Source organism: Sus scrofa, chromosome 14, assembly GCF_054392235.1.
Source record: "Sus scrofa isolate SSC_HxYL_T2T_F1_AM1 chromosome 14, Sscrofa_HxYL_maternal_Yorkshire_Landrace_v2.0, whole genome shotgun sequence".
In the NCBI taxonomy this organism is placed as follows: domain Eukaryota; kingdom Metazoa; phylum Chordata; class Mammalia; order Artiodactyla; family Suidae; genus Sus; species Sus scrofa.
In genome coordinates this window covers 76387168-76412287 of record NC_139396.1, presented here as the reverse complement: position 1 = coordinate 76412287, position 25120 = coordinate 76387168, and the positions used below count along the sequence as shown (strand labels likewise).

General features: G+C 44.5%; 1 protein-coding gene and 2 long non-coding RNA genes across 20 annotated transcripts in view; 2 read left to right on the top strand and 1 right to left on the bottom strand.

Annotated features, from left to right (window-relative positions):
- Positions 1 to 25120, top strand: part of RYR2 (ryanodine receptor 2) — a 745790-nt gene that overhangs the window by 33438 nt on the left and 687232 nt on the right. The window lies entirely within an intron of this gene.
- LOC146396791 (uncharacterized) lies at positions 1743 to 6139 on the top strand. The gene is made up of 2 exons (XR_014827820.1): positions 1743 to 3648; positions 3695 to 6139. It is a non-coding gene; the product is annotated as an uncharacterized LOC146396791 (long non-coding RNA).
- Positions 15615 to 24436, bottom strand: LOC146396790 (uncharacterized). Its single transcript, XR_014827825.1, has 2 exons — positions 24355 to 24436; positions 15615 to 21208 (listed from the first exon to the last, which is right to left on the bottom strand). It is a non-coding gene; the product is annotated as an uncharacterized LOC146396790 (long non-coding RNA).

Here is a 25120-nt window from a genome sequence, read left to right as displayed (position 1 = left end):
TTCTTGGCTTCTAATGTTCCCTTTAATTTTAGAAAGCAGTAAGGGAACAATCAGGCTGTGTTAGCAAAAATCTGTGAATCCTAAGAACCCAGAAGCTCAGGGTATTGTAAAATTGACTGGCAGGCATGTGGAAATGGCCAACAGCCGTAATGATGCGCATAATTCTTCCAGGCTGCAAGGTGACCAGGCTGTTTCTAAACCTGAAGGTGCTGGCTGCTTGTATTCATGTGCAGAGCAGGCATTTTAGGGAGAAAATGGGAGCCTGGGGGAGGGAGTGGCTTAAGGCCCTCATTCCTCCCCTTGCTGCCAGGAGGAGTTGGGGCTCAGCTTTCATCACTTCTTACTGGGTTCACTTCCCTGGAGCTGGTCTCGCAATTTTTGGTGCCTTCAGTGCCCCCAATTTTCCTGCTTGGAACTTTGCTTTGAGCCAGGCACTCCCTGAGTGTGCTCCTCCCTTGTTGGTTCTCAGGAAAGCAAATTAAATTAAGCTGATTTGGGCTCCTTCTAAGGTGAAGTTAACTGCTGACTTCACCTGCTGCATCCCTGCAGGAAGCGTGAAAGGGGGCTGTGCCTGGAGGGGCAGGACTGGCCTCTCCTGGAACATGGCCTCTGTGACCTCAGACTGGCCTTGTCACCAGCTGAGTCCCCCAGATGCTGGGAAAAGGTAGGAAGCAGAACTCACATTGCCTCTTGGTACTGATTACTCTGCATTTAAAAAGTAGGTATTTCATCAGATTATCTTTTATTAAAAACTATTCAAGGGTGTTAATTGTCATTTATGTTCATGTTTAGCCTGATTTGTGAAATTGGAAGTGAAATTTTAGTTGTTCCGCAGGCTTCCATGGTAAATAGCATCTAATGAATGACCACGTAAAATTGATTTCTTGGGATATTAGCATCATGTTTACTGTGGCTTTCTTTCCCCCCAATTGAGCTATTTTATAAAACATTTGGCCCTCTAGGCTGCAGGAAAGAGATTGACTTTGTGGGAAAAATAAGGGTTTTTGCCATCAGAACATCTAGATTCAGGGGTTCCTGTCGTGGCACAGAAGAAACGAATCTGACTAGGAACCATGAGGTTGTGGGTTCGATCCCTGGCCTTGCTCAGTGGGTTAAGGATTCGGCGTTGCCATGAGCTGTGGCGTAGGTTGCAGATGCGGCTTGGATCTGGCGCTGCTGTGGCTCTGGCGTAGGCCAGCAGCTACAGCTCCGATTAGACACCTAGCCTGGGAACCTCCATATGCCGTGGGTGCAGCCCTAAAAAGACAAAAAAGAAAAAGTCTAGATTCAGTTTCTGGTTCCGCTGGTTCTGCTTTAACTTCCCTGAGTCCCTTCCCTTTTGCATAAAATAAAATCTACCCAATAAAATAAAATTCTGAACTTGCACAGTTGGTGTTCAGTTTCTTCTCTGTTGCTCCTGGAATCTGGAGGAGAGAGAAGGGAAGCAAAGAGAAAGAATAGTAGTCTGAAGTCAAAGGATGTACTACAGCTGTGTTTTTGGCATCATGAATTATGTCTGTATTTGTTTGATCAGATTTTTTTCCTAAATCAAGAGCATTTGCCATGAAATGCTCTGTTACCTACTCTCAGTTGGAGGACTGTCTGAAGACCCTGGACTCCTGGGGACTTGAGGGGAGAGATACTCAGGGGGCTGTAGGGAGACCACAGTGCAGAAATGAACGGTAAGAGGTGACTTCTGACGCTTACTAAGGATGCCTTGTTCCTATCTGTATGCATCTGCTGGGGCTGCCATAACAAAATGCCACAGGTTGGGTGTCTTAACACAAATTTATTTCTCATAATTCTGGTGATTGGAAGGCCAAGATCAAGGTGTTGAGAAGTTTGGTTTCTTTAGAGGTCTCTCTCCTTGGCTTGTAGTGGGCTGTCTGCCCATTGCCTTTTCACGCAGTCTCTCCCCTCTGTGTGTCTATATACTGATATTCTCGTCACATAAAGATACGAGTCATTGGGTTAAGGGCCCACCATAATGACCTCATTAAAAAAAAAAAACTCTTTTATTTTTATTACAGTGTAGTTGATTTACAGTGTTAATTTCTGTGGTATAGTGTTCTTACCCAGTCATACACACACACACACACACACACACGCTGTTTTTCATATTATTTTCCATTACCGTCTGTCTTAAGAGATTGGATATGGTTTTCTGTGCTATACAATAGGACCTCATTGCTTATCCATTCTAAATGTAATAATTTGTATCTACCAGCCCCAAACTCTCTATTCATCCCACTCCCTCCCCCCATGCCTTGACAACAAGTCTGTTCTCTATGCCATGAGAAGACACATGGATGGCCAGTAAGCACATGAAAAAATGCTCAACATCACTGATTATTAGAGAAATGAAAATCAAAACTACAATGAGGTACTACCTCACACCAGTCAAAATGGACGTCATTAACAAGTATACAAATAACAAATGCTGGAGAGGGTGTGGAGAAAAGGGAACCTTCCTCACTCTTGGTGGGAATGTAAATTGGTACGACCACTATGAAAAACGGTCTAGAGGTTCCTCAGAAAACTAAATATAGAACTACCATATGACCCAGCAATCCTATTCCTGGGCATGAATCTGAAGAAAACCATAATTGGAAAAGATGATTGGATTAGGAAGATGTGGTATATATACACAATGGAATACTACTCAGCCATAAAAACTAATGAAATAATGCCATTTGCAGCAACATGGATGGAACTAGAGACTCTCATACTGAGTGAAGTAAGTCAGAAAGTGAAAGACAAATACCTTATGATATCATTTATATCTGGAATCTAATATATGGCACAAATGAACCTTTCCACAGGAAAGAAAATCATGGACTTGGTGAATAGACTTGTGGTTGCCAAGGGGGAGGGAGAGGGAGTGGAGTTGGAATTAGAAGCTTGCGGTTAGTAGATGTAAACTATTGCCTTTGGAATGGATTATCAATGAGATCCTGCTGTGTAGCACTGGGAACTATGTCTGGTCACTTATGATGGAGCATGACAATGTGAGAAGATAGAATGTGTACATGTATGTGTAACTGGATCACCATGCTGTACAGTAGAAAAAAAAAATTGTATTGGGAAAATAACAAAAAAAAAAAGAGAAAAAAATAAAATTAAAAAAAAGAAAAAAGAAAAAAAAATGAAAAGATACATGAACCCCATGTTCATAGCAGCACTATTCACAATAACCAAGACATGAAAACAACCTGAATGTCCATCAACAGATGAATCGATTAAGATGTAGTACATATATGTAATACTACTCAGCCATAAAAAGAAGGAAATAATGCCATTTGTAGCAACAAAGATGCAGAAATGGAGATTATCATACCAAGTGAAATAAGCCAGAAAGAGAAAGACAAATACCATATGATACCACTTATATGTGGAATCTAAAATATGGCACAGATGAACCTATCTACCTCTTGACCTTCATTGAATCTTCATTCTTCTCTAAAGATCCCATCTCCAAATAAGGTTACATTCTGAAGTACTGGGGGTACTGGGGCTGCAACATATGAATTTTGGGGAGATAATTCAGTCCATAACACGTTCCATCTTAGCAACCAAGATTTTTTTTACCTCTTCTACTCTGGATTCACCCGATCCTCTGTCCCTGTCTGCTAATTTCAGCCTCCTAAGGTGTCTTGGTGGGAGAGAACCCATCTGCCACGTTCATCCTCCTAAGTTGTCTTGGTGGGAAAGAAAGGAGGGGTGCTGACCTCATGAGGGAGCTTAAGCACGTTTGCTAACCTAAGCCAGGGCTTGCTGAGGGGAATTTCATTTCCTATGATATCAGTGGTACCCTGTGCCAGGCAGTGAGGACCCTGAGGTAGCAGGAGCTACCAGCTGGGGCTGCATGGTTTTATCTTATGCTGGGAATGTTGGGTCTTTGGAAGGAGAGGTCACAGGCAGTTTTATGGTTTGAAGGTCTAAAGATACAGGGTCTTCATTCTGCAGCTGCAGTGTTGGTTGAAAGCAGCAACAGTTAATGCCTTTTAATTAAGGTAGAATTGATAACAGTGGACAAAGTGAATACAAATCCTGGGGGAGTCTTAGTTGCCTGTATTTGTGTGGATATCTACCCAGAACCCTCCAATTCTAGTGTTGTGGCTTGTTGTGACGTCTTAGTTCTTCCCTTTTCAGGCTGTGTAGTGTATTTTCAAGGCCACCAGCCATGAAAACAATATTCTCAACTTGCACTTGAGAAAGATAGGAAGCCTGCTTTCACATGAAACCTTGGATTCTCTGCAAGAGGAACAGCTTCAGGGAAAACTTCTGAGTTCCCGAATTTCTATTCTTCCTTGACATGTTACTGTTGCTTCCTAAATGGCACCTGAACCAGCTGGGACACGAGGTTAATTGACCGACCTTGGGCTTCCTTCGTTGGGCTTGGTTTTTACTCAGTGTACTCAGTGTATTTGCAGCAGCACCTCTGTCACCTCCCGTGCCGTGTCCAGGTTCAATCCCAGGTTTAAGATATATTGCGTGTTTGGCTTCCCTTTGCTGCTGCTGCTTCTTTGCTAACCTGGTTACCTACCTGTGATGAATCATCTGATTAGAGTCTGGCAGTCAGGATAAAAAACGTAAATGTTTTTGTTTAAATGGAGATGCACTATCTGAGAAGGGTAATAGGAGGAATGATTCATTTATTCCCTCCTCAAGTGCCGTTTGTGGATGTTGATTTATTCCTAATACCAGATGCTCTAGGACACATCTGTTCTCTTCAGCCCACGGAGATGTCAGTGAGCAGAAAATGGTGTGCATGCATTTTGTCAGAAATCCAGTGTGCAGAAGTAAAACTTCGTCTCCTCACGTCCTCAGATTTGAGATGGTGACAGGACAGATGCCTCTCTTTGCATCTGGGTGGCCATCTTGGCTTTCTCTTCTCACGTTCCTCCCACCACAGTGGGCTTGGATGTGCTTTCTTTCTGTTTTTCTTTTTTGGCCCCACACATGGCATATGGAAGTTCCTGGGCCAAGGATTGAATCCGTGCCACAGCTGTGACCTACACCACAGCTGCAGCAACGCTGGATCCTTTAACCCACTGTCCTGGTCCGGGGATCAAACCCATACCATGGCAGAGACAATGCCAGATCCTTAACCTGTTGCACTACAGTGGGGACTCCTGGATATGCTTTCAAAATGAGCCTGAATGAAAGTTTGAGGTTCCCATGAAGCTTTATGGGGCTTTCATGTCAGAAATTCTTATTTTTGAGAATAAAGAAAACTTGCTAGGCCACTTTAAGAAGACAGTATTCACTGCCTTTCTTCCTCTATGAATGTGGGCTTTGGTCATCTATAGATGGGCCACTCATTTGGTACCTGTTGGCACCCGCCGAGAACTGTGCCCAGTAACACCTTCAAATTTAGAAATGGGTTGATGGCTGAATTTGCCATTTCAGTCTTTTAGAGAAACACTGGGAATTGATGGAAAGAGATGGGAGATATGCTACTCCCTGAATTTATTCCTTCTCCAACCCCAGGTTGCTTGGGAGCAGTCATGTCCAAAGTCGTGCTGGCATATGTGCCTGGCACATATGCATTTATGGATTGGTGGCCTTTAATTTTGGGGAATATGCAGATGGTTAGTAATGGCCTCTGGGCACTGCCGTATCCTTTGTGGCCATTGCTCATGAATTAGTCTTGGTGCCTGGTCAGGAAAGATAAAGGTGCTTGTCCTGTCCCTTCCTTCTTGGACTTTCCTGCAAGGAAAGGGTGGATCCTCTTCACTGATTCATTCAACAAGTGTATAAATGAGTATTAGGTGGCTTCTGGGTGTTGGGCCCTGGAATAAATGCTTTCCACAACCAGTTATCCCAATTTCCTGTGCCATATGAGACAAAACCAAACCAGAAGTCCTGTTGTTGCTCAGCAGGTTGAACCTGACAAAGTGTTCATGAAGATGAGGGTTCAATCTCTGGCCTCACTCAGTGGGTTAAAGAATCCAGTGTTGCCACAAGCTGTAGCATAGGTTGCACATGTAGCTTGGATCCCGCGTTGCTGTGGATTTGGTATAGGCTGGTACCTGCAGCTCAGATTCAACACCTTCCCCAGAACTTCCACATGCTGCAGATGCAGCCAAAAAAAAAAAAAAAGAAAGAAAGAAAGAAAAAGAAACCAAAACAAAAACCAGGGGCATTAAACCTGAACTTTTCTTAGGCTGCTAATCAATGATTTATCGTTCTTCCATGTTTTGGGGTTCCATTATTTGGTGAAAGATTATACTTACAACTCAAAAATTAGCCTGCATTGGTTTTATGTTGGAGAAAATATTCAAGGAGTAAAGGAAGTTTTCTACCCATCAGGTTAATTCTATCCAGCCTTGATTCTGTGGTAGGTAGTATTTTTCCCATAGTACTTAGACATGTTTAGATTAAACTGTCATGTGATGGATACAAGATATGACTATAAAACCTTGCCTTTGAAAGAAGTAACAGGACAGTATTTGAGAGACAGGCTTTTGTTGAATTTCAGGTAAGTATTTTTATTGTTTATAAAGCCAAAATAACCCGTTCTTGCTTGAATTTACACTGTAACAGGAAAAGCCTTCATCTGCTTCTGCACAGCAAACCAAACCTTTCTGGATCCTATGAAGCTGAACTACTCATCCTTGGGTTAAAAATAGCCACAAACTCGTGGGGAGGTACCCCCTAGATTTTTTCTCCATTTCACCTGCTGAGTGTTCCTTTTAAGTAAATCAGACCTCTCAAGAGATCTCTGCTCATTCCATCTATTTCATCTGCCTCCAACTTAACCCTTTCCTAATATAGGGGCTGCATTCTATAGTGGATTGCAAACTAATTTTTCTTAGAGGCAAATAAAGAAAAATAATATCCTGGTAGGTGCGTTTGAGAATAAGCTTGGCCTTTTCTTCCCATTCGTTTTATTGTCAGAGTTTTAGACACCTTTCCAAAGATAGTGGTGTGAAAAAAAATAATCATTTCTTTCCTCCTACTGTTTTGTTCCTTTTGAATATATTTATATTGGAAATAATTTTTTGTTCAATCTAATGGATTAAACAAAAATATGTCATGTCAGGTTTATATATGACCTCACATTTTATCACCACCATCCCTTAAAGGATGCAGCGAAATTCCTACTAATTTTAGCAAGTGATAATTGCGTATTACCTTATTAAGAAATATAAAAAGGTGAATAGTCAGTAGTTTAGAAAAATAGTTCATATTCTTAACTATTCTCACTGTATCCTACCTGATCATCAAGTGCATAATACAAATATAAAACTTAAGTTGGTGAGACTATAACTAATGAATTTTTAATTAATCCAAGGTCACTCTTGATTAGGTAGTCTGTAGAGATGAGTTATAAGGTTGGTATAGTAGACAGAATAATGCCTCCCCCCATATCCATGTCCTAGTTGATGGAACCTGTTACCTTATAGGCCAAAGAGATTTTGCAGATGTGATTAAGGTAAGGATTTTGAGGTGGGAAGGCTATCTGGATTATTTGAGAGGGTCCAACATTATCATAAAGTTCCCTATAAGAGGGAGGTAGGAGGGTAAGAATTAGAGAAGAAGACGATGTGATGATGGAGGAAGAAGTCAGAGAGAGATTTGAAGATGCTACACTTTCTGGCCTTGAAGGCAGGGAGGAAAGAGCCAACAGATTCTCCCTTGGAGTCTCGAGAAGAAATGTAGCCCTGCCAACCTGTTAGACGTCAATCCTCCAGAATTGTAAGATAGTAAATTGGCATTATTTTAAGTGACTGTGTTTGTGAAGTTGTGTTACAGCAGCCTTAGGAACCTACAGCTGGGTATAGAAGTAGGATTGTACAGTAGGTGCAGGCAGTGCAACCTGTTTGACTGAGGTTTTGTTTACCCTTGGTTAAAAAGTACTTACTGTCCTCCGCTCTCCAAGTGAAGTACAATCTGAGATTTGATTTTTAAATCAAAGCATTTTCAGTTGCAGAAAGCTCCCAGAGAAAGCATTTCACTTGGCCCAGTGTTCCAAGAGGGAAAGTACTGTTTTAAAAGAGGGTTGGTGGCATTGCTGGGTCATGTGGTAGTTCTATTTTTAGTTTTTTGGGAATTCTCCACAAAACACTAACTTGAAAAGATACTTGCACCTCAGTGTTCATAGCAGCATTATTTATAGTTGGTAAGATATGGAAGTAACCCTTGTCCATCAGCAGATGAATGGATAAAGAAGGTGTGGTGTGTATGTGTATATGTATATATATATATATATATATGTATGTATGTATATATATGTATATATATATGTATGTATGTATATATATGTATGTGTATATATATGTATATATATATGTGAGTATACACACACACACACACACTGGAATATTACTCAGCCACAAGAGAATGAAATTTTGCCATTTGCAGCAACATGGATGAAGTTGGAGGGTATTATCTAAGTGAAATAAGTTAGAGAAAGATAAATTTACTGTATGATATCATTTAACATGTCAAATCTAAAAAAAATGTAACATACTAGTGAATATAACAAAAACAAAACAGACTCACAGATATGAGAATAAAGTAGTGGTTACTAGTGGAGAGAGGGAAGGAGGAGAGACCTTATAGTGGTAGGAGATTAAAAGCTACAAACTATTAGGTCTAAAATAAGCTACAAAGATATATTGTACAACACGGGGAATAGAGCCATTTTTTCCCTTCTTTTTAGGGCTGCACCCATGACATATGAAGGTTCTCAGGCTAGGGGTCATATCGGAGCTTCAGCTGCTGGCCTATGTCACAGCCACAGCAATGCCAGATCTGAGCTGCATCTGTGACCTACACCACAGCTCATGGCAACACGGCATCCTTAACTCATTGAGCAAGGCCAGAGATCGAACCCACAACCTCACAGATACTAGTCGGGTTTATAACCTGTTGAAACACAATGGGAACGCCCAATATTTTATAACTATAAATGGAGTATACCCTTTAAAAATTGTGAATCACTCTATTGTACACCTATGACATATAATATTGTACATCACCTATATGTCAATCAAAAATAACATAAAAAAAGAAGAAGTTGGGGATGAAAGGGTTGAGAGCTGTGGTATCACAGTGACAGCTGATTAACTCTAGGGCACACATGTGTTGTCACACATGCTTTACTAAATTTGCATGGCTAGTTGTATGAAGGTTGTGTACTCGTGTCTGATTTTATCCACATATTCTCGGAACAGCCTTTCTACAATATTTTTATTGGGAGAAAGTTTTGGTTGGTGAAGAAGTGTTACTGTTCTGGAGGGAGATATTAATTGATGTTGGCTTGAGTGGTTTCCTTTGAAAACGTGGCTTTGTGAACAGTTGGGATGGAAAGGAATCTGGGCTTAGCCACCCCTGTGAAGGGGTGGGGGCTCTATGGACGTTAGACATGGAGTTGGCAGCTGCTGTAGCGAGAGCTTTGTCACCAGGCAGGTTGTTTCTAGGGACTGATTGGGGGGTGAAACTGAGCTCTGGTACTCTGTAGGGTGCGCTTGGGCTTCTTCAGGGAAGACCTCACCCTAGGAAGGCACCCTTCCCAAACCCTCAGTGATAGAGACATAGACACAGCAAGGAGCTTTCTTCAAAACCTGAGCTCCCACTTTTCCTTCCTCTGAGCCCCACCCTTGACTTTTCCTTCTTTCTTTCTTTGTTTCTTGCTTGCTTGCTTGCTTTTTAGGGCTGCACCCATGGCATATAGAAGTTCCTAGGCTAGGGGTCAAATTGGAGCTGCAGCTGCCAGCCTATGCTACAGGCACAGCAATGCCAGATCCAGGCCAAGTCTTCAACCTATACCACAGATCATGGCAATGCTGGATCCCCAGCCGACTGAGCGAGGTCAGGGATCGAACCCACATCCTCAGTTGGATTCACTTCCACTGCGCCACAATGGGAACTCCTATTTATATATTTATTTATTATTTTTTGGCCATGCCTGTGGCATGTGGAAGTTCCCAGGCCAGAGATCAAACCCATGCCACAGCAGTGACCCGAGCCAGTGCAGTGACAATGCTGGAACCTTAAGTCGCTGAGCTGTAAGAGAACTTCCTACTCTTGCCCTATTTATTTATTTATTAGCTGCACCCGTGATATGTGGAAATTCCTGGGTGAGGGGTTGAATCCGAGCCACAGCTGTAAACTTTGCCACAGCTGTGGCAACAATGGATCCTTTAACCCACTGTGCCGGGCTGGAGATTGAACCTGTGTCTCTGCAGCAACCTGAGCTTCTGCAGTTGGATTCTTAACCTATTGCACCACAGTAGGGACTCCCCCACCCTTGCCCTTTACATTCCAGACCCCTGTTGCCTGATAGGATAGCCAGTAGCCAGAGCACTGCTAAGTCAGACACCCTGGAAGCAACAAACACAACTTTTGATGCTGTGGTTCTTGGCTAAGGGGCTGGGACTGTGGAGAGAGGAGAAAAGAGTCAGCAGGGCATGGGTTAAAAATGCAGGTATGTTTTTGATACCCCTGTGTTCCTTTCTCCTTTTTTTTTTGTCCTTTTTTTTTTTTTTTTTTTTTCCCTTATCCTCTCTAGTCTTGATTTGACATGAAAGCAGCTGGAATGACAGCTGCCTGATCCAGATGCCCTGGATCACCTTTATAATACTGATATCAGGGGAAGGGAGGTGTTATTGTAAAGATGCTCCATCAGAACTTGTGTGATGGCATGTTGTCTTTGAGTCTGGCTTAATAGTGGGTTAGCATTACCTGGTAGCAGCCTGCAGTGTTGTGAAGGTCAAATTAGGGAGTAGAAAAGCAGGTCACAATATCCTTAGACAGAATCTAAATGACCTTTGCGAAACCTTAAAAGCCCCTCACGTGAAAGAACATTTGTCTTCTTGGGAGTGAGCTGTCTGCTGACTCCTCAGGCTCTGCATTTCCTCTTGTGTGTCTTTGCATATGTGGTTCTGCCCTGGAAAACATTACCCCATTTGAAATTATCGTCTTTAAAATGTATGCAAAAATTCCTTGTATATGCAGAATTCTATACAGATAGAAAAGAGTACTATGATGACTTCAAAACCTTGATCAAAACTTGCCTCCTTCCCAACATTTCTTGGATAAATTCCACTGTGGCCAAGTCAGACCCTGCCCGCCTCATGCAGAACCTGGCTTGACTATGGCTAGAGCAGTGACACATGGTGTCCCCTTGTGCTCTTGACTCTCTGCTTATGGGCATGTTTTTTGTTCAATACTGTAGCCACTAGCCTCCTGTGGTTATTAGGTCCTTGACCTGTGGCCCATGCCACTGAATTTTTTTTTTTTTTTAAATCTTTTTGCCATTTCTTGGGCCGCTCTCGCAGCATGTGGAGGTTCCCAGGCTAGGGGTTGAATCGGAGGTGTAGCCACCGGCCTACGCCAGAGCCCCAGCAATGTGGGATCCAAGCCACATCTGCAACCTACACCACAGCTCACAACAACGCCAGATCCTTAACCCACTGAGCAAGGCCAGGGATTGAACCCGCCACCTCATGGTTCCTGGTCGGATCCATTAACCACTGCGCCACAAAGGGAACTTCCCATGCCACTGAATTTTTAATTTTATTTTATTTGAATTAATTTGAATTTAAATAGCTGCACCAGGCTAGTGGCCAGCACTGCTCTCTCTTATCTGATCTTGATCTCTCTCTCTCTTTTTTGGGGCTGCACTTGCAGCATATGGAAGTTCCTAGGCTAGGGATCCAATCAGAGCTACAGCTGCTGGCCTACACTACAGCCACAGCAACATCAGATCCGAGCCGAGTCTGCAACCTACACCGTAGCTCACGGCAACACTGGATCCTTAACCTGCTAAGCGAGGCTAGGGACCATACCTGTGTCCTCATGGATACTGGTCGGATTCATTACCTCTGAGCCACGATGGGAACTCCCTCTCAGATCTTTTGAGTAAGTAGAGACCAGCTAGAAGCTGAGCATCCAGACCGGAGGATTCTTGTTTGGAGGGACAGGGAGTGACTGTGAATGGGAAGTGTGGAACCCATGATGAGGGTGCCCTGGGGACAGAGCTAAGGAGAAACTAAGACTTGTAAAAAGACTCCAGAGCACAAAAAGAGGATATGGGATTCATTTGTGACATGGAGCTGCTTGGGCAGTCAGTGAGGAAAGAGATGAAGCATTTGGGAGATCAGAGGTGGTGCAGACAGTCATGATGGAGCTGTGACTCCAGGGAGCTTCTGCAGGGAGTGTGGGCTGACACCAAGCTGGGTTCTATGACCAGGGAGAGAGCAGTGTCAGCCCTGAGGGCAGGGGCCATCCAGAAACATCAATGGGACAGGACACTGGGAAGTGGTTAGTCTTGGACTGGGGATGGAGTTAGAAAGGAATCTTGGGATTTGGGGCCGGGAGGAGGAGGGACAGAGGTAGTCTTAGGAATGGGAGCATCAGGAGCAGTCAGGGTATTGGCAGGCAGGGGTCCCCAATGGCCAAAGAGGTGATGCAGGTCTTTTGTGGAGTGAAGTGGATTGTGATGACTTCCCTGTAAGTGTGCGGACAGCCTGTGTCTCCTGGGATTCTCCCCACACCTCAGCACTTAAACAGGTGATGGGGTGTGTTACACCAGAGCGGGGGCAGGGCAGGGTGTGGACAGAGAACAGTGAGGGAGGCGGGAATCCTGGATATTTGCTGGGGGTGACTGTGTGACCTCTGGACAGTGAAGCAGCAGAATAGGGAGCTTGGGAGCCTGTTGGAGGGACCCCCTTCTCTGATTCTTTATTTCTACCTCTGCCTTTGTATGGATGTATCCAGCTTTACAGATAGGGTGTTCCTGAAAGGCTGAAGTGAATGAAGAAAGAAAACATATAGCTTCAATGCACTTAGGGGGAGGCTTGCTCCATACGGAAATCCTATGGGAAGTTCTTTTCTAATTGCGAATAGTTGCCACCTAATATGGGTTCCACGGGTGCTCAGTTGTGCTGCGTTTGTGCTTTTAATTTCCTTTCTATGTCTGATCGCTAAATCCTCATGTGCAGTTTTTAAAGATCATTCTGTGTATCACTAACTACTAGGTGATGAATTCTGTATAAGCCAGGAGTGTAGGTATCTTTTCCTTTTTTGAGGGTGGGTCACAAGGTACTATTTCTTCGATATAGTCTTTGAATGTAGAAGTTTTATTCCATTTTGGCTGCTGCCACAGAACACCATTGTCTGGGTGGCTCATAAACAACAGAAATTTATTTCTCACAGTTTTGGAGGCTGGGGAGTTCACCCCCAAGGCTTCTGCAAATTTGGTGTCTGTGAGGACTTGCTTTCGGGTTATTAGATAGAGCCTGCCCACCTGCTTTGTTGTTGCAGTGCTAAGGAAGCTTCTGGGGTTTCTGGAGTTTCTTTCCTAAGGGTGCAAATCCCATTCATGGTGGCTCCACCCTATGATGTGATCACCTCCCAAAGGCCCCACCTCCTAGTACTATCACCTTTTGGGGTTAGGATATCAACCTCTTGAATTTAAGAGAGCAGAAACATCAGACCATATCAATGAAGGTGCCCCCCACAATTGATTGACAGAGTGACTTAAATTTTTTTAAAAAATACAGCTATACCTGCTGCGAGTGTGGCTCTAAAAAGCAAAACAACGACAACAACAACACAACAGAAAACCAGCTACCCCTGCAGCATATGGAAGTTCCTGGGCTAAGGGTCTTGTTGGAGCTGCAGCTGCCAGCCTTTGCCACAGCCATGGCAACACTGGATCTGAGCCACATTTGTTACCTGTGCCATAGCCTGTGGCAATGCCAGATCCTCAGCCCACTGATTGAACCCTCACCCTCGCAGATATTATGTTGGGTTGTTAACCTGCTGAAGCACAACAGGAACTCCTTAATTTTTATCAAGCATCCTTTAGTTTTATAAACACATCTTTTGTTTGGTCTTTGCAAGCAACAATAGCACATAAACTCCACTGTTGTGTATTGAATGCTTCTTGGGTGTCTTGCACTGTGCTACTAAGCATGTTACAGGTTTTATGTCATATAAACTTTGGACCACCTCACAGGTTAATAGGTGGGGACTTTGAGACTCAGAGAGCTTGAGTACCTTCTTCAGGCTCTAGTTGCAAATGAAAATGTTGGAAGTGCTACTAATATTGCTCTCTTTGCTAACCTCCCCTGACCCCCCAATTCTGGAGAAAGAATGGGATAGGTGGAGGGTTGTAGGTTGTGAGGTGGCGTTCCCTTCAGGTTTTATCTCACTCCACAGCCCTTGTTTTTCCTCCCCACTTTGTGGGTTGGGGGACTGGCTGGTGGTAGAGAAAGAGAGAAGGGTGAGGGCTGAGAGAAGAAACACTGAGGACCAGAAAGAGAACTGTATACACAAAGTCAAGATGGCAAGTTAGCTGGGGTTGCCCTAGGCGACATGCTTCTAGGAAATTACAGTGTGGAAAATAACACCGTACAGGTAGCCAGCCTTTTCTGCCAGTACTTTTCCATTAACATTTTAGAGTCAGTGAAAGGGGAGAGGCCATGTCAAGAGTATCTAAGATAATGGTTATATATTTAACCATTTTGTCTTGCTAAGGGAAGTCTTGGCTTTACCTGTGAAACTTGAAATTATGTAAGCCAGAATTGGACACTGCCTCTTTCTAGAATCTGGTCTCCAACTGAATATTGTAAATACTCTTAAGTATGTAGCACATACTTCCATGGGCATTTTCTGTGGGGCTGGGCAGCCCTCTTCCAAAAAAGATAATCTAGAAGTTACGGATTGATTGATCTTTCTTCCACGTGCCTAGGAAAAGTGTAATGTTCTCCTAGAACCATGCCTAAATCACTCTGTGGCCAAAATATGCTGTGCAAAATAAAAGGGTTTTTTTTTTTATCATAATTTTAGCTGACAACAAGACCACTGAAATCTCTCTCACTAAAGGAAATGCCCACTAGATGGACACCACCGTATCCTGCTAGCCTGGTAAAGTGAGATCAAGGAGCTAATGTTTTGTGTCCCATATTTGGGGAATTTTAACAACCAGCCATTGCTCCCAGCAGGGGAGAAGTTACACACAATCACATAACCAGATGGGCGTGCAATAGGCATGAAATAAGCTACTCATTGCCTGGCTCAGCCTGGCTCAGACACCAACTCAAGCAAGAGGAATCGGCCATAAGAGATGAGGGTGTCAGCTAGATATATAGGGAAGTAGACTGGGGGCTGACCTTGAACCCTGGGCGTTGCAGGCAGGAAGGATGGCATGTGCCCTGAGAAAACCTGGTTTCACTTGAGTTGTTCTACAAGAATAGTTTTCCCTTTTGACGCAGAGATCTGAGTCTTCAAATAAATTATTGTGAGGAATCGGATTTACAAACTGTCATGGGAAAATGGCGAAGGTCATGGCTCCTGGGATCCTGACCATGATTTGAGTGCCCATAGATATTCATAGTTCTGGATTTATGGGATGGAGGAATAAAAAACGAATTTGACAGTCTCTTCCTTCCACAGAAGGAACATGCCTTTTGGTTTCTGACATTAAGCAAGGCCCTGTTTCAAATACTTTCCAGGGAAGAAAGGGTGCCCTTTGCTGTCTAGCTGCCAGTCTGGAAAATCTCTTCCTAGACTTGTTTTGTTTGGGATTAAATCTCCAGCTCTTGTTATACTTGAGACATTCCTGCTTCTTTCCTGTCATTTCTAAACTGTGAACCTTTTCTTCTGTTTTTTTTTTTTTTTTTTTTTTTTTTTTTTTTTTTTAAACCAGAAATGAACACTTCAAGTTTATGGTTTCTTTAGGAATGGATTTTTTTTTTCTTTTATAGGGCCACACTTGTGGCATGTGGAAGTTCCTGGGCTAGAGGTTGAGTAGGAGTTGCAGCTGTAGGGCTACACCACAGCCACAACACTGGATCTGAGCCGCATCTGGGATCAATGTCGCAGCTTGCAGCAATACCAGGTCCTTAACTACTGAGTGAAGCCAGGGATTGACCCTGCATCCTCATGGATGCTAGTCAGGTTCTTAACCTGCTGGGCCACAATGGGAACTCATATGGGAAGGGATTTTTTTACAGCCTCCCCCCAAATGAAGAAGTACATTGTTTTCACTTCTCATTTTCTTGAGCATCTTTGCCTTTGGCAAGGGAATAAACATTGCCATTTTATTTTTCTAGCCCAATTGGTGGTATTGGGAGTAGTTTAACTTTTGTACTAGTTGTTCTACCATCTGTAACCTGCTTCAGAAAAAAAATAAAGATTCTTAGGTTACTCAAGATTTCACCACTTGGACAGATTGTGACAGACTGAGCTCTCTGTCCCAGTTGGAACTTGTCTTCTGTGACCTAGCCACTAGAGGGCAGTGTTTCATGCCCCCTTTAAATCTCTGGGGTGTGTTCTAGAAAACCTTTCTCCTAAATTACATTGAACCAGAAGTCTTACACCCCCCCCCAAGGAGTTGGGATTGAAGGTCTATCTTGCACTCTGCTCTGGGGGTAGCGTCCCAAGTGAAAGCTGTTTTCTTGCCCTTTAATTTTATTCTATTTTAGTCCAGCCTGTTTGTTCAAAACTTTCCTAAAATTGGGGTTGACTAATGACCTTCTTGAAATTGGATTGATTTTAGCTTTACTCTGTATTTTCTTTCTCAATTTCTGGGTGGTTCATATTCCAACTGGTATGATTCAAGTATTCCAAACTGGGCCCCTTAGGTAGATAAATAAATAGAGAGTGGAATTCTTTCGAGCTGCCAGGCTGCCCTTTTTGATCAGCACTAAACCCTAAAAAATGGTACAGGCTTTGAGTTAAATGGGGAAGAGGCTGAGCTTTTTGAGTTAAGGGATCCAGGGGGAATCTATCCTGTTTGGTTTTCACTCTCATGTATTAATTTTTAATAAGGAAATGAACCCCAGATGACAGAACTGATTTTCTCTTGTTGGGTGACTGTTGACATCTATTCCGTCCTTTAAATCAGGTTAAATAAGAAAGAATTATGTTTTGGAAGTCTGGCCTCTGGGTCTCTGGTATATTTACAAACATTTCCACTTAATACTTATTTCTGTTTCTCAGGGGTCTGAAAGACACCACCCTCTGATATAAGAGATCACAAAAGATAAAAGGAAAATAACATTTTTAGTACAGTTAAAGCAACTTTAATTTTCTAATTTTTTGTTTTTGGCAGGGAGGACGTGGGCTTCAGTAAAACATTTCATTATACTCCTTCTGGGAATTTATTTTTTTAACCAAGTATGGTAATAGTCCATGTATCTATATGCCCAGCGATGTTAGTAATCTTTAGTTGGGCTGCAGACCTGGAGGAGGATGAACCAAAGCCTTATATTCTGTACTCTCTTGGCCAGCAAATGCCCCAATCCTGTAGGCCTTTCTGTTGTTTTGCTTTTGTTGGTGCACATTTATGTGTTGGATAAATGTGTTGGGTCATGATTTGAATTTCCAGTTGACTTTCTTTTGCCATTTCTTGATTAAAATGTATGCGTTAAAATTTTTGTATTTGAACATAAAAATTGAGACTGATTCTCCAGGTCTCTTTTACTCCCAACTGGTTTCCCAAGCAGTGGTGAAACTTCAACTGTTCATGTATTTTATTTCATTGTTTATTTATTTATTTTTTTGTCTGTGTCTTTTTTTAGGGCTGCACCTGCGGCCTATGGAGGTTCCCAGGCTAGGGGTCTATTTGGAGCTATAGCCGAGGGCCTATGCCAGAGCCACAGCAATGCGGGATCCAAGCCGTGTCTGCGACCTGCACCACAGCTCACAGCAACGCCGGATCCTTAACCTACTGAGCAGGGCCAGGGATCGAACCTACAACCTCATGGTTCCTAGTTGGATTCGTTTCTGCTGCGCCACGATGGGAACTCTCTGTTCATGTATTTTAAAAAAGGGCATGTAAAACCTTGAAAATATAGAACATTTGGAAAGGAAGATCACCTGTGCCATGAAATTCCTGAATTCAGAAGAAGGGCCAGTGACTCCATCTTGACTGAAAGAGATTGTCCATGAGGCTTAGAGCAGCAGACCATGCTAAATATTCAACCAGGACCCCAGGCAGTCTCTCCACAAGGCATGTCTTGGCCTCTTCTGTTTTGATTATTTGTTTCATGTGCCCGTTACAGACGATGCAAAAGGAATCTGAAAACTATCTGAGTCCCTTGTTTATGCAGACTCTGAGTCTCATTTACCCCCCTGATAAGTTAGTGTTTTTTTTTTTTTTTTTTTTTAAACGGCCACATCTATGGCGTATGGAAGTTTCTAGGCTAGGGTTGATGGAGCTGCAGCTGTGGCCTACAGCACAGTCACAGAAACACTGGATCCTGGATCTGAGCAGCATCTGCGACCTAACTGCAGTTTGTGGTAATGCCCTTAATCCACTAAGCAAGGCCAGGGATTGAACCCACAACCTCATGAATACTAGTAGGGTTTGTTTCCGCTGAGCCACATTGGGAACTCCAGAATCTCTACTTTTATAAGGTTTTCAGTCTTGTTTAAAGTACACATGCACAGACAAGACTGCTTAATAGTATAAAGCAGAATCAAATAAGTGCCAAACAGGCCTCCAGACAGGTTTCTGAACACGACACAAACATTTATTTATACAAAAGCAAAAGCAGCAAGTACCTCCTTGTTAACAGAGGAGTTATTGCCTAAGAAGCTCTTAAAGAATTACACAAAAGGTGCTTTTCCTCTGTTTTTTTCTCACTTCTGGTTTTTTTTTCTTTCGCTATTTCTCTACTTTTGTAGTTTTATCTATTTAGCATTTGTTGAGTACATTTTCTAAGCTAAGGTAGAGGAAGGCAAGAAAGATAATTTCTGCATTTTTGATTTCGGTCTTGTCTAAAGTCTGTGTTTTCATCGTAGATAAGTTACTGAAATAGATGATTTCGTCATAGATGAGTGCTCTCAGGCTCTCCTGGGCCTCTTGGCCATGAGCGTGGTAGGAATTTAGCCGTGAGAGAGCTCTGTGGGGCCAGATAGACTGGGGCAGAGCTGAGCCCATGAAGATGGGCAGGATGGAGGTGGGCAGGTGGGTAAAATGCTTGGAGGGAACAAGGGATGGGCGGGCTGGATCAGCCCACCCTGAGTTGAGGTTTCATGCGCAGGGACAGTGGTAGGTGCTCTTTAGCTTGGAGAAGCACCCAGGAAGGTCAAACACAGATTTCTCTCCCTACCTCCCACCCTGCATGTATGCACACACACAGTCCACACACACACAGGACTGGCAGTCCTGCCAGAGTTAATGCCTCTTCTTTTCTTTTTAATGTGTTTTATTGAATTACAGTTGATGTACAATATTGTGTTAATTTCTGCTATACAGCAAAGTGATTCATTTATACACACATATTATATTTGAATATTCTTTTCATATTCTTTTCCATGATAGTTTATCACAGGATATTGATGATAGTTCCCTGTGCTCTACTGTAGGACCTTGTTGTTTATCCATTCTGTATATAATAATTTGCATCTGCTCATCCCAAACTCTCACTCCAACCCTCTCCCACCCCCACTTCTTGGCAACCACAAGTCTGTTCTCTATGTGCGTGAGTCCGTTTGTTTTTAAAATAAATTCATTTGTGTCATATTTAATTTTTTTGTGGCCATGCTTGCAGCGTAATGAAAGTTCCCAGGCTAGGGGTCAAATTGGAGCCACAGCTGCAGGCTTGCGCCACAGCCACAGCAACACCAACACCGGATCCGAGCCACATCTGCAACCTATGTTGCTGGTGGCAATGCTGGATCCTTAACCTACTAGGCAAGGCTAGGGATTGAACCTACATCCTCACAGATACCATGTGGTGTTCTTAATCTACTAAAACACAATAGGAACTCTCATTTGTGTAATATTTTAGCTTCCATATATAAATGATATTATATTGTATTTGTCTTTCTCTGACTTACTTATTCTAGGTCTACCCACATTGCTGCAAATGGCATTATTTTGTTCTTTTTTAAGGCCGAGTAATACTCCATTGCATATATGTATCACATCTTTTTTTTTTTTTTTAGGGCTGTACTGTGGCATATGGAGTTTCCTAGGCTAGGGGTCTAATTGGAGCTACAGCTGCCAGCCTATGCCACAGCTGCAGCAATACCAGATCTGAGCCTTGTCTGCAGTCTACACCACAGCTCATGGCAATGCTGGATCCTCACCCCACTGATCGAGGTCAGGGATCGAACCTGCAACCTCATGGTTCCCCGTTGGATTCGTTTCTGCTGTGCCACGGCAGGAACTCTCACATCTTCTTTGTTCCTCTATTGATAGTCATTTAGGTTGTTTCTATGACTGTTGTGAGTAGTAATGCCTCTTCTTTCTGAATACAGATACTTCCAAGAGGTTTATACTTTACGTCTCATTTACCAAAGTAGTTAAATAACAGTGAGAGGCTGGGGCCCTGGGCATGGGTCCCACTGGAGCTTAACCAGTGAGCCTCTGGCCAGGGCACAGGTGAGCGCTAACTCAGGTGTTGGTGCTCGGCTGCCCTAACTGCTCCTGTGCAGGCCTTGGCACATACTTCCTTTGGTTCTGGCCACATACTTCCTTTGGTTCTTGCCCACTTTTCCAGCCAGGTTCTCCCTGTCAGTTCTGTGAGCACTGGTTAGGATTCTGACTCAGTGGTTTTCTGTTGTTTGCAGCCTAGAACCATGATGGCTCCCTCTGCTGTGGTTATCCCTCTCTGGTCACCCAGGCCTTTCTTGGCTGCATCACCTTGGGCTGAGGTTCCTCAATGGGATCTTAATTTCTTGTGCCCTAAACTGCATCTTGACTGCAAACACCTTCTTCAGCCCCTCAGCATTTCCCACCTGGACTGGAAGGGCTCTCTTCTTTCTACCCCATCTCCTCACTGGAGAGACAGCCATTCTCTGTGACCCCTGTAAGGTACCTGATGGTGGCTTGGACCTGAGGGGATTTGGGCATATGCTTTGTGGATCACTCTGGGTGTTCAGAAACTGCCTCCTCGGTCACCAGCTCCCCAGGAGCTTTGCACCAGCTCTCCGGGCCCTTTTCTCCTCTTTCAGCAAACTGTGCCTTTTCTCAGTTTCCCAGAGCCCTTCTGATCAAGGCCCTTGATTGTGAGGCCTCTTCCCTCCATCGCCTTGGGCTGCCTGCCCCAAGGCAAAGATTTCTTCCCAGAAACTTCTGTCCCATCTCCCCTCACCCATAAGACAGAGCAGCATCTTGGGGTGGCCCTTTCTCCCTCCGCCTCTTCTTGCACTGCTCCAGGTGTGTGATGTTCCAGCTCAGGGAGTTTATCAATGCCATTTTTTTTTTTTTGTCTTTTTTCCTTTTCTAGGGCCTCTCCTGCAGCATATGGAGGTTCCCAGGCTAGGGGTCTAACCGGAGCTGTAGCCGCCGGCCTACACCAGGGCCACAGACACGCGGGATCTGAGCCACATCTGCGACCTACACCAACAGCTCACGGCAACACCGGATCCTTGACCCACTGAGCGAGGCCAGAGATCAAACCCACAACCTCATGGTTCCTAGTCGGATTCGTTAACCACTGAGCCACGATGGAAACTCCTCAATGCCATTGTTTACACGTGCTGTGCCTGTTACCTTTCGTGGCTTTGCAGGTGCTGTTCCCCCTTGCTCCTTTCTTTGCCAGGCCATCTCTCCTCAGGGATACTTCAGGGCGCCATGCACACCTACCCTGTGGCTTTGAGGTCTGTCTCCACACCTCTGTCCCTGCTGAGAACCCAGCCTCCTTGCCTGAAGGGATGGAATCTCCCCTTCACCCGGTCCTGTCTGCATGTCTAAGTGCAGGGCTGGTGCGCGGCAAGCCCTCTGTGTGTTGCTGATGGAGGGTGGCTGTTTGAGCAGACCGAGTTGTACCCAGAGGCTAGTGGCTGTGAAGATCTCACCACACTCTCTCCTCCCTCCCCCTCTCCTGAGGTCTGGGCAGAATGCTGAGAATTTCAGGCATGCTGGCAGACTCTCTGAGGAGGCATTTCAGGGCAGAAGTGCCTTCTGGGACCTGGCAAAGAAGATCTCAAATAAGAGTGGCTGCTCTCTGCTTTGAGTCATCTCTCCTTTGACATAAGATTCTTGGTTCTGGCAAAGGTGGCTGGGTGAGGCGGCAGGGTGCTGAGCTAGCCTTACTCCCTGGCCCGCTGTGTGCCAGGCACTGTTCTAGTATGTGTGTTGACTGAATATGCTGCCCTGGTGGAGCTTCCATTCTGGTCGGGGGAGACATAATCACAAATCAGTGTAGTAAGTGAATTGCATGGTATGTTAGCAGGTACTCTGGGGGGGGAAGGGACTCTAGGACAGGATGAGGGGGTCAAAGGAGGGAACAGGTATGGATTTAAAAACAGTCCTTGGCAGGGAATTCTCACTGTGGTTGAGCAGGTTATGAACCCCACTAATATCCATGAGGATGTGGGTTCGATCCCTGGCCTCGCTTGATGGGTTGCTGCAAGCTGCAGTATAGTTCCCAGATGCAGCTCCGATCCCGTGTTGCTGTGGCTGTGATGTAGGCCAGCAGCTGCAGCTCCGATATGACCCCTAGCCTGAGAACTTCCATATGCTGCTGGTATGGCCCTAAAAAAGCAAAAAGCAATGAATGTATAAATATATATATATAGACAGTTGTCGGATTCTTTCCCCTGATATGTCATTACAAAATGTTGAGTATAGTTCCCTGTGCTTTACTGTAGGTCCTTGTTGGTTATTCATTTTGTATATTGCAGTGTGTGTATGTTAATCCTACACTCCTAGATTTGATTTGATTATATATATATATTATTAGACTATTGATGATTTACAGTGTCGTGTCAATTTCTGCTCAGCATAGTGACCCAGGCATACATATATATATACACACATTCTTTTTCCCATACTATCTTCCATCATATTCTAGCCCAAGAGGTTGGGTAGTTCCCTCCACTGTACAGTAGGACCTCATTGCTTATCCACTCCAAATGTAATAGTTTGCATCTACCGACCCCAAACTCCACGTCCATCCCACTCCGTCCCCACTCCCCCTTGGCAACCATTAGCCTGTTCTCTCTGGCCATGATCTGTTTCTTAAACTCCTAGATTTTAAGGAATCATCAGGTCAGACTCTTCCCTTCTTTGGATTGTGCCCTTTGAGCAGACTTAAAGGGGGCAGGGGTCGGCCCTGGGCCCTCCAGGTAGAGGGAACAGCCAGTGCGTAGAGCCTGGAGAGTTGGAGCAGGGTAGGAGGAAAGGGGAGGCCAGGGGCTGGAGCAGAGGCTGTCAAAGGACTTGCCTCTTTGCAAGTAGCCACCAGGGGATCATTGCAGGGCATTGAGCAGAGGCTCTAACTTGCTGCTTTTCATTTTAAGAGGACCACTCTGGCTGCTGAGTTGAGACTGATGATGGCCAGGCAAGGAGGGAGCAGGGACACCCTCGCACTGGCTCTCCTGAGGCTTGTTTCCAGTTGGGAGCAGGGGGAGGACTCTGGGTGGATTTTGAACCTGGAGCCTCGGGATTTCTTGGTGGTTCCCATGTGGGCGGTGAGGAGTGAGGGGAGGGTGATTGCGGGAGGTACAGGCAGGTGAATGGTGTTGCTTTTGACAATCAGTGGGAAAGCTGCTGTGGGTGGAGCAGGGCCGGTAGGACTGGGCAGGGGTTGGTGTGGACATATGGAAGTTTTCCACCTTTGATGGAGAGTCAAGTGGGGCTACTGGGAGGTGGTTAGGATGGGGTTTAGGAGAGAGGTCTGAACTGGAGATATCTCAGGGCTGTGGATTTCCCAGTGTGGTGTGTACACAGTATCCTTTCCCCAAATGTGGGAGGTTCATTTGGATTCAAAAACCTAAGATTAGGAGTTCCCTTGTGGCTCAGCAGGTTAAGAACCCAAGGATACAGGTTAAGATCCATGAGGATGCTGGCTCAATCCTTGGCTTTTGTCTGTGGGTTAAGGATCTGGCGTTGCTGTGAGCTGTGGTGTAAACCGAAGACGCAGCTCAGGTCCCAATTTGCTGTGGGTGTGGCGTAGGGGACCCCTAGCCTGGGAATTTCCATATGTCATGGATGTGGCCTTGAGAAAAACAGAAAAAGAAAAAAAAAAAAAAGACTTTGTGGGAAAAATAGGAGCTAGAGGCCTGAGGTTAGGAGTGGGCCAGTGACAAGGTTGAAACAAACCATCACCATAGATGATGTCATCACATTTTTACCTACAAGATAATGCTTTTTGCTTCTTAACTTGCAGGTCACAGGTACTGTGTTATGAATTCCTACAGTTCCTTGCTTATTAGAAAACGCTATGAGGGAGTTCCCGTTATGGCTCAGCAGAAACCAGTCTGACTAGCATTCATGAGGACGCAGGTTTGATCCCTGGCCTCGCTCAGTGGATTAAGGATCTGGCGTTGCCATGAGCTGCAGTGTAGGTTGCAGACAAGGCTCGGATCCCGAGTTGCTGTGGCCGTGGCATAGGCCAGTGGCTACAGCTCCGATTGGACCCCTAGACTGGGAACCTCCATATGCTGCTGGTTCAGCCCTGAAAAGACAAAAAAAAAAAAAAACCAAAAAAACAAAAAACAAAAACAAACGAAAAAACATTATAGGATCTCACGTTACTGCAGTTTGAGATTTTCTGAGATGCTTATCATCGCACCTTGCCTGTTACAGGTTACGGGTGGTAATAGGTACCAACTGCTTCTGATTTCTGGCTTAGCTGGTGACTTCATCTCTGATGCCTTGTCTCTGGGACACTAGGGCTCAGCATGGTCTTGGAGATGTAGAGAAGCAGGTACCTGTGGCTGAAGATGCTGTGGGGAGTTCCCTTCCTGATGCACAGTGCCAAGCTGTCTAGGTTCAACAGAGAAACCGTTCCTGCTGAAGCCTGTGACGGCCACGACCGCCCCCCCTGGGCCCCACAGTGTCAGCTTCTCCACCCCCACCCCCCCGCCGCACCGTCTCCATGGCCCTCCCCCACCCCACTCTCAAGGCTTTGCTTTCCCTAATCTTCCTTTATTTTTTTGGAGTCATCACTGGAAAGCCTCTCCTTCTTTGCCCAGGTGCTTAATCTTCCGGTGAAATGTTCCAATTTCTTGCTCATGGTTTCTGTAATTCTCCCCCCGCTCCAGGAGTGTGATTAGAACTCAACTTCTAGATGGTGCTGAAAACTGCTGCAGAAACTGGTCCATATATACCCAAAGTTTGCGTAACAGAGAACTCAATGTTAGAAAATTCTTTTGGACAGCATTTCCCTAGTTTTCCAGATAACGAGGGTCTCCTGGG